This window comes from Triticum dicoccoides, chromosome 5B (assembly GCF_002162155.2).
Source record: "Triticum dicoccoides isolate Atlit2015 ecotype Zavitan chromosome 5B, WEW_v2.0, whole genome shotgun sequence".
In the NCBI taxonomy this organism is placed as follows: Eukaryota; Viridiplantae; Streptophyta; class Magnoliopsida; order Poales; family Poaceae; genus Triticum; species Triticum dicoccoides.
This window is the reverse complement of record NC_041389.1, coordinates 336,163,761-336,176,684: the sequence shown is the minus strand read 5'-3', so window position 1 is coordinate 336,176,684 and position 12,924 is coordinate 336,163,761.

Genomic DNA, 12,924 nt, shown 5'->3' with positions numbered 1-12,924 from the left:
CTTCACACACGCTCTCACCACTTACCGCCGTTTACACGACATGTACTCGGCAACCTTCAAGCGGAAGCCCAACGTGGGTGTCGGCCACGGCCTACCTAAACACTCGAGTCTCTAGTCCAGGTTTATCGCCTATTCGGGTTCCATCCATGAGGAGATCCGGCCGGAGTTTCGCTCACAGCCCCAAACGATGTGTACAGGGTTCCGTGACACCAAACGGGCGCCCGATTTACCCGGCCACGTGCCTACCGCATCACAGCCCACCCCTATGGTCAGCGCTGCGCACGGCCTCCAGCATACTACAAACAGCAGAAACTACTTGCAACTCCTGGACAGAGGACAAGGGTGATTAAGAAGCCGAGAGGGTCCATTGGTTTCGGGCCCAATGCGTGGTAGTAGCTGAATCATGGATCACAAACACAGAACTCAGTTCCTGAGGACGGCTGCAATGAGACAACCCACCATGTACTTCTACATGGCCTCTCACCGCTACCTTTACCAAATCGTGTTCACACGCTTAGCTCACACACCGTAGGACATGTTCACACACCTCTGATTCATCCCGGATGAATCAGACCTGACTCGACTCTAAGCAGTAGCAGGCATGACAAACAAGCATGAATGAGTAGGCACAACAGGGCTCAAACAACTCCTACTCATGCTAGTGGGTTTCATCTATTTACTGTGGCAATGACAGGTCATGCAAAGGATAAAGGGGTTCAGCTACCGCAGCAGGTAACAGATGAATCGTTGTTGTCCTAATGCAGTAAAAGAGAGCAGGAGCGAGAGAGTGGGATTTTATCGGAATGAACAAGGGGGTTTTGCTTGCCTGGCACTTCTGAAGATAACATTGGGTCTTCATCAGTGTCAACGATCACATCATCGGTATCACGTCTATCGAGAGGGGACAAATACCGGCAACACAGAAGGGAACACAATCAATGCAATGCACAATATGATGCATGATCATGACATGGCAAAATGCATGTGTTTTGGGCTAATGCAACTAGCAACAGATTAAATGAAGTTGGTTTGAATACAAGATTCAAATTCAAACTCCATATGTGATTATTCAAATGCCATTTAATTGATTTCTGCTAAACAGCAGCTATAAGTTGTTCTAACATGCATGAAAATGGTACAGATGGATTCCTTGAATTTTTCTGATAATTTTTCATATATAAATTATTTAATTTGGAGTTACGGTTAATTTTCTATGATTTATTGAAGTTTAGGGCATTTTCTGAAATTCCTGAATAATAATAAATCCAGAAATGAATTATGGCGTCAGCACCACGTCACTGTGACGTCAGCAGAGTCAACTGGGCTGGCTCGGGTCAAACTTGACGTGTGGGGGCCACACGTCAGTGACACAGGACCTAATCCCGGTCAAACCCAGCGCTGACTGGGGTTTGACCAGGGGTGGGGCCCACAGTCAGTGGCCTAGGGGATTGGCTAGTGCGTCATTAGTGGCTAATGACAGTGCCACGTCACTGGCCACCGGAGTTCGGCCGGCGGCGACCCGAAACGCGGCGGATGTTCACCGGGGTTGCGCTACGGGCGGCGGCTGGACGCGCGAAGGCCACCAGAAGGTAGCCCGTACACGGCCGCACCTAGCTGGCTGCACGAGGGGCCGCGAGGTGGCCGGAGATGACGGCGGCGAGCACTTCCGCGGTGGCCGGAGTTCGGGCGCGTACCGTGGCGAAGCTACGGCGCACTAGAGGAGTAAACGAGGAGGGCTACGTGCTCCTGGGGGTTCACCGAGCACGGTGACGTGCTCAGGCGCGGGCTGCGGTGGCCCTGGCCACGGCGGCGCCATGGCCGGCGGCGATGGGGTTTCGGTCTTGGTGGATAACCTAGCTACGGCGCGCGAACGACGAAACAGAGAGGGGGAAACGGACGGAGAGCTCACGTAGACCCTGTAGAGGTGGACGGCGAGCTTGAGGGAGGCCGGAGGGGGACGAATTTGACGGCGGCGATCCGCGGTGGCCGAGGAGGGGAACGGCGAAGCTGGCCCCATCCAGGGCTTCCGGCGCCTTCTGTCTTGGTGAGGAGGAAGAGGGAGGACCGTTGGAGCTTTGGGAGGCGTCGGGGAGGCGAGGCGGTGGTTGTGGCCGCGAGGGAGCTCGTCGGCGGCGGCGAGCGTGTTCGGTGAGGTGGGAAACGGCGAGAGAGGGAGCAGGGGAAGAGTGAGAGATGTCGGGCGGATCGGGACGACACCGGGGCATTCATCCACGCGGCCAGGGGAAGCAGGAGGTGGCCAGGGGAAGCAGGAGGTGGCCGAGGCAGCGTCGGCGCCCGTCGGCCACGCGCGCTGCCTACTGGCGCGGGGAAGACGACAGGGGAGGAGTGGAGATGGGCTGGGCCGGAAGTGTTGGGCCGTCCAGGTGGCTTCGGTGAGCGCCAGGTGAGTCCAGGTAAGTTTTTATTATTTTTCTGTTTCTGGTTTTTATACTTTGCCACTGTTTTTAAATAGAACAATTCCAAACCAGTGTCAAAATTCCTCTGAATATATTTATGTTGCTTAATGGACTTTTCCAATGGCACATAAAATGTTTCAGGGTATTTGGAAATATATTCTATACAAGTTATGAATATAATTCCAAATGCAAATAAAATAATGATTTAAATTCAGTGCCCAAAATATTCCTCAAAAATGCTCATTATTTTTGGTTTGGTGCAAAAACCTTTGCCAAATATAACCAACATTATTTAAGGCCATTTTGGAAACACTGAATGCAATTTCCAGGGTTCTTTTGCCCTGCTTTTAATTAAAGTTTTGAGGCTTCAACAATCCTCAATTCATGTTTCAGAAATTTAAATATGATCCCTGGATGAAGATGCAACTATTTACAAACAATATTCTAGGGCTGTGACAACTCACCCCCACTAAACAAAAATCTCGTCCCGAGATTCAAGCGTAGGATAAGGTGAAGGGGGAACACAAACTAGCACAATCTTCACGATCCAGGTTGCACTTCAACTGAACGTTGATTTGTTCACCATCTTTGTCTCGTCGTCTTGTTCTGAGAACTCCAGTTATTATGACAATGAGAGGAGAAGGAGACTCTGGAAGGATCGATCTTCTTGAAGGTCGAACAACTCAGGACTAACTCACAAAATGTGACCGTTTGCGCCTTTTGGCACACGTATATGATAGTGTCGCTAGCATCCATATGATAAGGAGTCCGGGCTGACATGGCTAGTCGTAAACCCAAAGTGGCACAGACTTACAGGGACAGGCATCCATGACCCAGCATCGAACGTGTCGGTCATCAGTGAGTGAATCCAGGCTGTAGCACTGGGCTAGCAGGACTCCGGTGAACCGGGCTGTAGCGGGCTAACAGGACTCCGGTATTCATCGCGTGACATTTCCCCGAAGGGACAGACACAGGAACGAAGAAGGACACATGCCGGCCAGCCTAAGTGTTCCGGAGCAGTAGCAAGCTACCATGGCTCGGTGGAAACACTAGGAGACATTTCCCGGTAAGAGAGGCTACTAAAGATAAACAACTAGATAGTCAGATCCCACACATACCAAGCATTTCAATAACATACACACAATATGCTCGATATGTGCAAACACAACATGGCATCACAACATGACTCTACAACTCAAGTATTTATTCAATAGGCTCCGAGGAGCGAGATATTACAAACAGGGGTCTCACGACCCAACATTCAGAGCATACAAGTCAAAGCACAAGCGGAAGCTATCATGTCTGAGTACAGACATCTATAAATGAAAAAGGCTGAGAAGCCTGACTATCTACCAAATCCTGCCGAGGGCACAAGATCGTAGCTGAGGTGACAAGCTAAACGTCGAAGTCCACGTGGAACTACTAGTGAGACCGAAGTCTCTCTGCAAAACATAAAATAGGCAAACGTGAGTACAAATGTACCCAGCAAGACTTACATCAGAACTAACTACATATGCATCATTATCAACAAAGGAATGGTGGGGTTTAACTGCAGCAAGCCAGCTTTGACTCAGTGGCTAACCTAAACTATGATTGCAAGCAACTCTTTTGAGGTGGCGCACACGAGTCCACATATTCACCATATCAATACACCACTATGGATCCGCTCCCGTCTCCCTACGAGAACGCCATCCATAGCACTCACGCTTATCTTGCATATTTTAGAGTATCCACTTTCACTTGTCTATGAACTGATATAAGCAACCCAGAAGTCCTTTTCCGCGGACACGGCTATTCGAATAGATGATGTTAACCCTGCAGGGGTGTACTTCTTCACACACACTCTCACCACTTACCGCCGTTTACACGACATGTACTCGGCAACCTTCAAGCGGAAGCCCAACGTGGGTGTCGTCCACGGCCTACCTAAACACTCGAGTCTCTAGTCCAGGTTTATCACCTATTCGGGTTCCATCCATGAGGAGATCCGGCCGGAGTTTCGCTCACAGCCCCAAACGATGTGTACAGGGTTTCATGACACCAAACGGGCGCCCGATTTACCCGGCCACGTGCCTACCGCATCACAGCCCACCCCTACGGTCAGCGCTGCGCACGGCCTCCAGCATACTACAAACACCAGAAACTACTTGCAACTCCTGGACAGAGGACAAGGGTGATTAAGAAGCCAAGAGGGTCCATTGGTTTCGGGCCCAATGCGTGGTAGTAGCTGAATCATGGATCACAAACACAGAACTCAGTTCCTGAGGATGGCTGCAATGAGACAACCCACCATGTACTTCTACATGGCCTCTCACCGCTACCTTTACCAAATCATGTTCACACGCTTAGCTCACACACCGTAGGACATGTTCACACACCTCTGATTCATCCCGGATGAATCAGACCTGACTCGACTCTAAGCAGTAGCAGGCATGACAAACAAGCATGAATGAGTAGGCACAACAGGGCTCAAACAACTCCTACTCATGCTAGTGGGTTTCATCTATTTACTGTGGCAATGACAGGTCATGCAAAGGATAAAGGGGTTCAGCTACCGCAGCAGGTAACAGATGAATCGTTGTTGTCCTAATGCAGTAAAAGAGAGCAGGAGCGAGAGAGTGGGATTTTATCGGAATGAACAAGGGGGTTTTGCTTACCTCGCACTTCTGAAGATAACATTGGGTCTTCATCAGTGTCAACGATCACATCATCGGTATCACGTCTATCGAGAGGGGACATATACCGGCAACACAGAAGGGAACACAATCAATGCAATGCACAATATGATGCATGATCATGACATGGCAAAATGCATGTGTTTTGGGCTAATGCAACTAGCAACAGATTAAATGAAGTTGGTTTGAATACAAGATTCAAATTCAAACTCCATATGTGATTATTCAAATGCCATTTAATTGATTTGTGCTAAACAGCAGCTATAAGTTGTTCTAACATGCATGAAAATGGTACAGATGGATTCCTTGAATTTTTCTGATAATTTTTCATATATAGATTATTTAATTTGGAGTTACGGTTAATTTTCTATGATTTATTGAAGTTTAGGGCATTTTCTGAAATTCCTGAATAATAATAAATCCAGAAATGAATTATGGCGTCAGCACCACGTCACTGTGACGTCAGCAGAGTCAACTGGGCTGGCTCGGGTCAAACCTGACGTGTGGGGGCCACACGTCAGTGACACAGGACCTAATCCCGGTCAAACCCAGCGCTGACTGGGGTTTGACCAGGGGTGGGGCCCACAGTCAGTGGCCTAGGGGGTTGGTTAGTGCGTCATTAGTGGCTAATGACAGTGCCACGTCACTGGCCACCGGAGTTCGGCCGGCGGCGACCCGAAACGCGGCGGATGTTCACCGGGGTTGCGCTACGGGCGGCGGCTGGACGCGCGAAGGCCACCAGAAGGTAGCCCGTACACGGCCGCACCTAGCTGGCTGCACGAGGGGCCGCGGGGTGGCCGGAGACGACGGCGGCGAGCACTTCCGCGGTGGCCACCCCGCGGCCCCTCGTGCATGTTAGAACAACTTATAGCCGTTGTTTAGCAAAAATCAATTAAATGGCATTTGAATAATCACATATGGAGTTTGAATTTGAATCTTGTATTCAAACCAACTTCATTTAATCTGTTGCTAGTTGCATTAGCCCAAAACACATGCATTTTGCCATGTCATGATCATGCATCATATTGTGCATTGCATTGATTATGTTCCCTTCTGTGTTGCCGGTATTTGTCCCCTCTCGATAGACGTGATACCGATGATGTGATCGTTGACACTGATGAAGACCCAATGTTATCTTCAGAAGTGCCAGGCAAGCAAAACCCCCTTGTTCATTCCGATAAAATCCCACTCTCTCGCTCCTGCTCTCTTTTACTGCATTAGGACAACAACGATTCATCTGTTACCTGCTGCGGTAGCTGAACCCCTTTATCCTTTGCATGACCTGTCATTGCCACAGTAAATAGATGAAACCCACTAGCATGAGTAGGAGTTGTTTGAGCCCTGTTGTGCCTACTCATTCATGCTTGTTTGTCATGCCTGCTACTGCTTAGAGTCGAGTCAGGTCTGATTCATCCGGGATGAATCAGAGGTGTGTGAACATGTCCTACGGTGTGTGAGCTAAGCGTGTGAACACGAATTGGTAAAGGTAGCGGTGAGAGGCCATGTAGAAGTACATGGTGGGTTGTCTCATTGCAGCCGTCCTCAGGAACTGAGTTCTGTGTTTGTGATCCATGATTCAGCTACTACCACGCATTGGGCCCGAAACCAATGGACCCTCTTGGCTTCTTAATCACCCTTGTCCTCTGTCCAGGAGTTGCAAGTAGTTTCTGGTGTTTGTAGTATGCTGGAGGCCGTGCGCAGCGCTGACCGTAGGGGTGGGCTGTGATGCGGTAGGCACGTGGCCGGGTAAACCGGGCACCCGTTTGGTGTCACGGAACCCTGTACACATCGTTTGGGGCTGTGAGCGAAACTCCGGCCGGATCTCCTCATGGATGGAACCCGAATAGGCGATAAACCTGGACTAGAGACTCGAGTGTTTAGGTAGGCCGTGGACGACACCCACGTTGGGCTTCCGCTTGAAGGTTGCCGAGTACATGTCGTGTAAACGGCGGTAAGTGGTGAGAGCGTGTGTGAAGAAGTACACCCCTGCAGGGTTAACATCATCTATTCGAATAGCCGTGTCCGCGGAAAAGGACTTCTGGGTTGCTTATATCAGTTCATGGACAAGTGAAAGTGGATACTCTAAAATACGCAAGATAAGCGTGAGTGCTATGGATGGTGTTCTCGTAGGGAGACGGGAGCGGATCCATAGTGGTGTATTGATATGGTGAATATGTGGACTCGTGTGCGCCACCTCAAAAGAGTTTCTTGCAATCATAGTTTAGGTTAGCCACTGAGTCAAAGCTGGCTTGCTGCAGTTAAACCCCACCATTCCTTTGTTGATAATGATGCATATGTAGTTAGTTCTGATGTAAGTCTTGCTGGGTACATTTGTACTCACGTTTGCCTATTTTATGTTTTGCAGAGAGACTTCGGTCTCACTAGTAGTTCCACGTGGACTTCGACGTTTAGCTTGTTACCTCAGCTACGATCTTGTGCCCTCGGCAGGATTTGGTAGATAGTCAGGCTTCTCAGCCTTTTTCATTTATAGATGTCTGTACTCAGACATGATAGCTTCCGCTTGTGCTTTGACTTGTATGCTCTGAATGTTGGGTCGTGAGACCCCTGTTTGTAATATCTCGCTCCTCGGAGCCTATTGTATAAATACTTGAGTTGTAGAGTCATGTTGTGATGCCATGTTGTGTTTGCACATATCGAGCATATTGTGTGTATGTTATTGAAATGCTTGGTATGTGTGGGATCTGACTATCTAGTTGTTTATCTTTAGTAGCCTCTCTTACCGGGAAATGTCTCCTAGTGTTTCCACCGAGCCATGGTAGCTTGCTACTGCTCCGGAACACTTAGGCTGGCCGGCATGTGTCCTTCTTCGTTCCTGTGTCGGTCCCTTCGGGGAAATGTCACGCGATGAATACCGGAGTCCTGTTAGCCCGCTACAGCCCGGTTCACCGGAGTCCTGCTAGCCCAGTGCTACAGCCTGGATTCACTCGCTGATGACCGACACGTTCGATGCTGGGTCATGGATGCCTGTCCCTGTAAGTCTGTGCCACTTTGGGTTTACGACTAGCCATGTCAGCCCGGGCTCCTTATCATATGGATGCTAGCGACACTATCATATACGTGTGCCAAAAGGCGCAAACGGTCACGGGCAAAGGTAAGGCAACACCCGTGGGAATACCGTGCGTGAGGCCGCAAAGTGATATGAGGTGTTACATGCTAGATCGATGTGGCATTGAGTCGGGGTCCTGACAGTGTTGGTATCAGAGCTTGACTGCCTGTAGGTTTACCAAGCCAAATTGGCCGAAGTTGAGTATAGAAATTCTTTAGTTATATAAGGGAATTGATTGTGGGATGGAACGTAAGGCTCATTTACTCCTTATACCTTATGCCCTTCTGATCTGAGTCATCTTATCTTTCCTACGGGGATTAAGAACTAGGCTATCTCTTCTTTCTATCAGGATCACGTGTTACTAATCAGTAGACTTATAAGATTGTTGGATTTAAGTCTCAGTTCAGTTCCTACTATTTCCGTATGTTAATTGTTGATCTCGAAACCTTGATATTGTGCTTCTGAGTGGTTATGCCACCATTTTTGTGAATGTCTCAAATCTTTTCTGAGCATTTACAGCCGTTATGCTGTCCGAGTCATCCCAGGTTTCTAAGTAGTCTGATGCATTTGCAAATCCTTTCTTCCCGTTTCAATGTTCCCATGGGCCAGATTAACCACACTAATCGGTGTGTTGAGGTAATTATTGCCTCGACATATATGTTGGAATTATTATTATGACCCTAGGTGTCTCAGGGGATCATCTAGTGGTCTAGCCATGATTTGTGTCCTAGTGTGAAGATTCTAGCCTTTATTATCGAAAGCATCCTGTGATGCCATTTAGTTAGTAGGTATTCTATTCCTGGGTTCTTAAACCCGATATTCACCCTACTTACATCATGTTGATAGTGTTGCTAGTTCCTTTAGTATATTAGTAACCTTTGCGATATTCCTTGAAGTCCGTGGTATCTTCTTCTTCCAAATATCATGAACTACTTATGGCAGAAGTTCCTCGTTGAACTGAACGATCACAACCAGAGTGCTCTTGATGAGTTCTCCATGCTATATTGTGACTCTGCCAGTTCTACCTTTCTGCATGGGTTATCCGGAAGAAATGTTGAACTTGGTTCGTCATACTAATCTATGCATCCACAACTCAGAAAATTATATGTTTCTTTGAGTTGTCCCTCTTTAGTTGTCTACTGACCTTCGTCTATCAATTGATAGTCAAGAGTATGCGTGCGTTCGTTTATCGATGCCCATTACTCTTGTGGTCCGTCAAGTCATTCTATCGCGGAATGACTAGGAGAAACAAACTCCAGTACCTCTTCCCTATCCAGGATTGGGTCAAAGAAGTTGTGCTCCGCAGATCAAATTGCTAATCCAGCTTTTGTTCTGCTCTACCTTGGAGTATTACATATTTTATATCGAGATTGTTATAGGAATGGCACACCATCCTATGAACTCTTGGTACAGTGATACTTCTTGCCATCATTGTTCATTCCTTGGTTCCTGTGTTATTGTAACCGGAATGCCGACAAATGAATCATGGCGTGTGAAATCAATATTGCTAGCAACTCTGTTGCTTGGTAGCTAAATGGACGATAACCTCATTCTTGGCGTGTTGATTATTGAATCGTCACCCTAAGATTGATTGTGCTACCTAGTCCCTATTTCTGGTGCACTCCTCGGCCAATGAGTTAGGAATTATTTCAAGTCCTCACTCATTTGATCATGTCGTCTTGCCCTCAAAAGCAAGATTGTTCTCGAGCTTAGTAACATACCGGTGGTTCGTGACTTTCCAAATATCTTCTTGGAAGTGTTACCGGGTTGTTTCCTGACTGTTACGTTGAGCTCGTGATCAAGTTGGTTTCTTATGAACCACCTTCTCTCCAAGAATCGGTGTTAGATATCCCTGAGCTAGTTGGTTAAGCTGGACAACAACTTGGAGAGTTGGAAGATAAAAGCTTGTCTGACTTAGTTCGTTCCAAAAGGGATATTCTTGTGTAGTGTGTGTTGAAGAAAGATGATATCTTCATCGATTGGTCCCTGTGATCAGTTGCTGGACCTATTGTCTTATCAATCCTTTGATTGAGTATGGGCTATCGTCAAATCAAATCAGTACCAACGATGCTCGTAATGTTGTCTTATTCGTGGTTGATCCCTCGAGCATACACCATTACATCTTTGGTCTGACCAATGCTATCACCGTGTTCACTTAACTATGGAATTCCTTTTAAAAGGAAACCTAGATGAATTGTTGTTGAGCCCATTGACAACATCCTTATCTCCTCCATGATTTTGTTGAACATTAAGCTAGTGTTGGAAACTTTTGAAAGCATTTGTTCATGCTAGCTCATGAAGCATATGTTTGCATGAAGGTAGTGACTTCCTTTAATTCATGTGCATCTGATGCAAGTTGCCGCCGTGGATTCGAGAAAGTCAATGTTGCTTTCTTTGGAATCCTTCCAAATCAGTCATGCACACGTGCGAAGAATGCTGTGGTTTGAAGATTTGCAACCTTCAATCTATATGTATCCCTAGCACACCAAGCCACTGATTGATTTGTTCAAGGAGAAGGAGTTCCTTCATAAGAGCTAATCCGGAATTATGTAAGGACTTCGATATCCTCGATGATGGTTCCCAACCTGAACTCGGTAGTGTTGTATTGTAAGACTACCACGTGGTCATGCTTGTCTAGGACATCGTGTTCACACGTGTGTAGCAGAACCAGCTCATGTTTTGGAGCTTACTATCGTAGTTCATTTCCCGAGAATCTCGCAACGTCATCTCGTCGATTTGTGTTGCAAACTTTCGTTTTTCTTCCTAGACTCGATGAGTCTGGAATATCCTGACACCAACCAGATCTGAATCTCAAGCAGATGTGATGGTTGGAACATTTCCCAAGAACTATAATAATGGTCTCTCGATAATCGGTAAGGTGGATGTCGTGGCCAACACACCCATCCGGTAGACCTATTATTATAGAATCTTGTTTGAGGAAGTTGGCCACCCCCCCCCATAGGGATTTCGTAGGATTTACTCCCTAGTTGCCCCTATGGATTTCTGTGTTCCGAAGTCCGACCTTTTTACTTGATGTTCTAGATATCAAACCATATCTATGAATGGGTTACACTAGCACATCAAGGAGAACATTAGAAGCGGAGTGCTAAATGTCTCTCGGTCGATCATCCAGATTTCGTTCCCTTGGCCTCGCTAAGGTGAAATCTGAGAAAGTGTTATCCTCCTTTGCATCTGCATCCTCCATCACCATTCATCATGGTAGTAAGTTGTGTTACCGGACCCTTGACACGGATGTTGGTAAAACCTTGATGATTATGGAATTGCTCAAGTTCTTGAGAGCAAGCGCAAGTGCTAGGTTTGATCGTCGGCATTAACTGTATAGCGCTCTCAGTTTCCTCGGTTATGCTATAACCATTCCAATAGTGGGATAACTCTCTATTGTTGAGCCTCTCCCCAGTTACTAGAATCATTCCCATCATTTGCATTTTGTTCCCAGTTTGCACCGCCAATGTGCCATTCTACCATGGGTCTCTTCCATTTCCGGTGATAAGCAAATTCATCCATTGCGTTGTCTTCAACAAGGTAATCCACATCATCCAAGTCCGAGTATGCCATTCTACTGACCCCCCTCCAAACGATCGCTTGAGAATTGCCTTAGGCTGGTATAAAGGTTTTCAATGATCTCTGAATCAAAGGTAATTCTTTTTGCCACTTGAGGAAATAATCTACGAATCACCCTCCTCCAGGATGTTTCGTCGTGGTATCATGGCAACTCAACTCCTCGCTACGTGGACAATCGTTTACCACCTTCTTAAGTGTGGAATTGTTGTCCACCTAGTGAACCTTCGTCATCCGTTTCTTTCCACCCCTCTTGATGTGTATCTCGTGTCTCAACCCGAGAGATGGTCCTATGTCTCATTCCGTGAGTTGTTCGATCTTCGAGAAGATCGACCCTTCTAGAGTCTCCTTCTTCCCTCCATGTCATGTTGACAGGATTTCTCAGAGCAAGACTTCGAGACAATAATGGTGATCGAATCAACGTTCCTATGAAGTGCAACCTGGATCGTGAAGACTGTACTAGTTGCGTTCCCCCTTCACCTTACCCTACGCTTGAATCTCAGGACGAGATTTTTGTTTAGTGGGGGTGAGTTGTCACATCCCTGGTCCTGTTATGCACTAGGCTAGACCTCATGTGAGCATCATGTTTTAATTCAAATGAAATTTGAATTGAGGAATTTTCAAAGCCTCAGAAACCTTCTAAAAATGATCAACATTAAAATCTCCTCAAAGAAGTCCAAGAAAATGTTCCTCTTAGTCTATGAAAATATTGCCAAGAGGTAAAACTCAAAACAATATTTTTGGTATCTTAGAGTTAATTATTTTGGGCCTTTGAATTAAATAAATAGCTATTTGCATTGGATATATATTTGATATATAAATAATATATGTCCAATAATTACTGGAACATTTTATGTGGTTTGGTATATTTTAACTCTAGCCACATAACTATTTTCAGGATTTTATAAAATGGTTTAGTATTTTACTAAACTAAAACAACACAGAACAAAATAGATAAATAAAAACAGAAATAGAAAGAGAGAGAAAGACTACCTGGCGCTCACCTGGTAGCCCACCTGGCCCAGCAGCACGGCCCAGCCCATCTCCACTTCCCCCCCCCCCTGTCGCCTTCCTCCTCGCGCCAGTAGGCACAGGCGCGTGGCCGACGCACGCCGGCGCACGCCCCGGCCACCTCCTGCTTGCCGCTCCACCTCGACACCCCGGACGCCTCCATCCGTGCCACGCC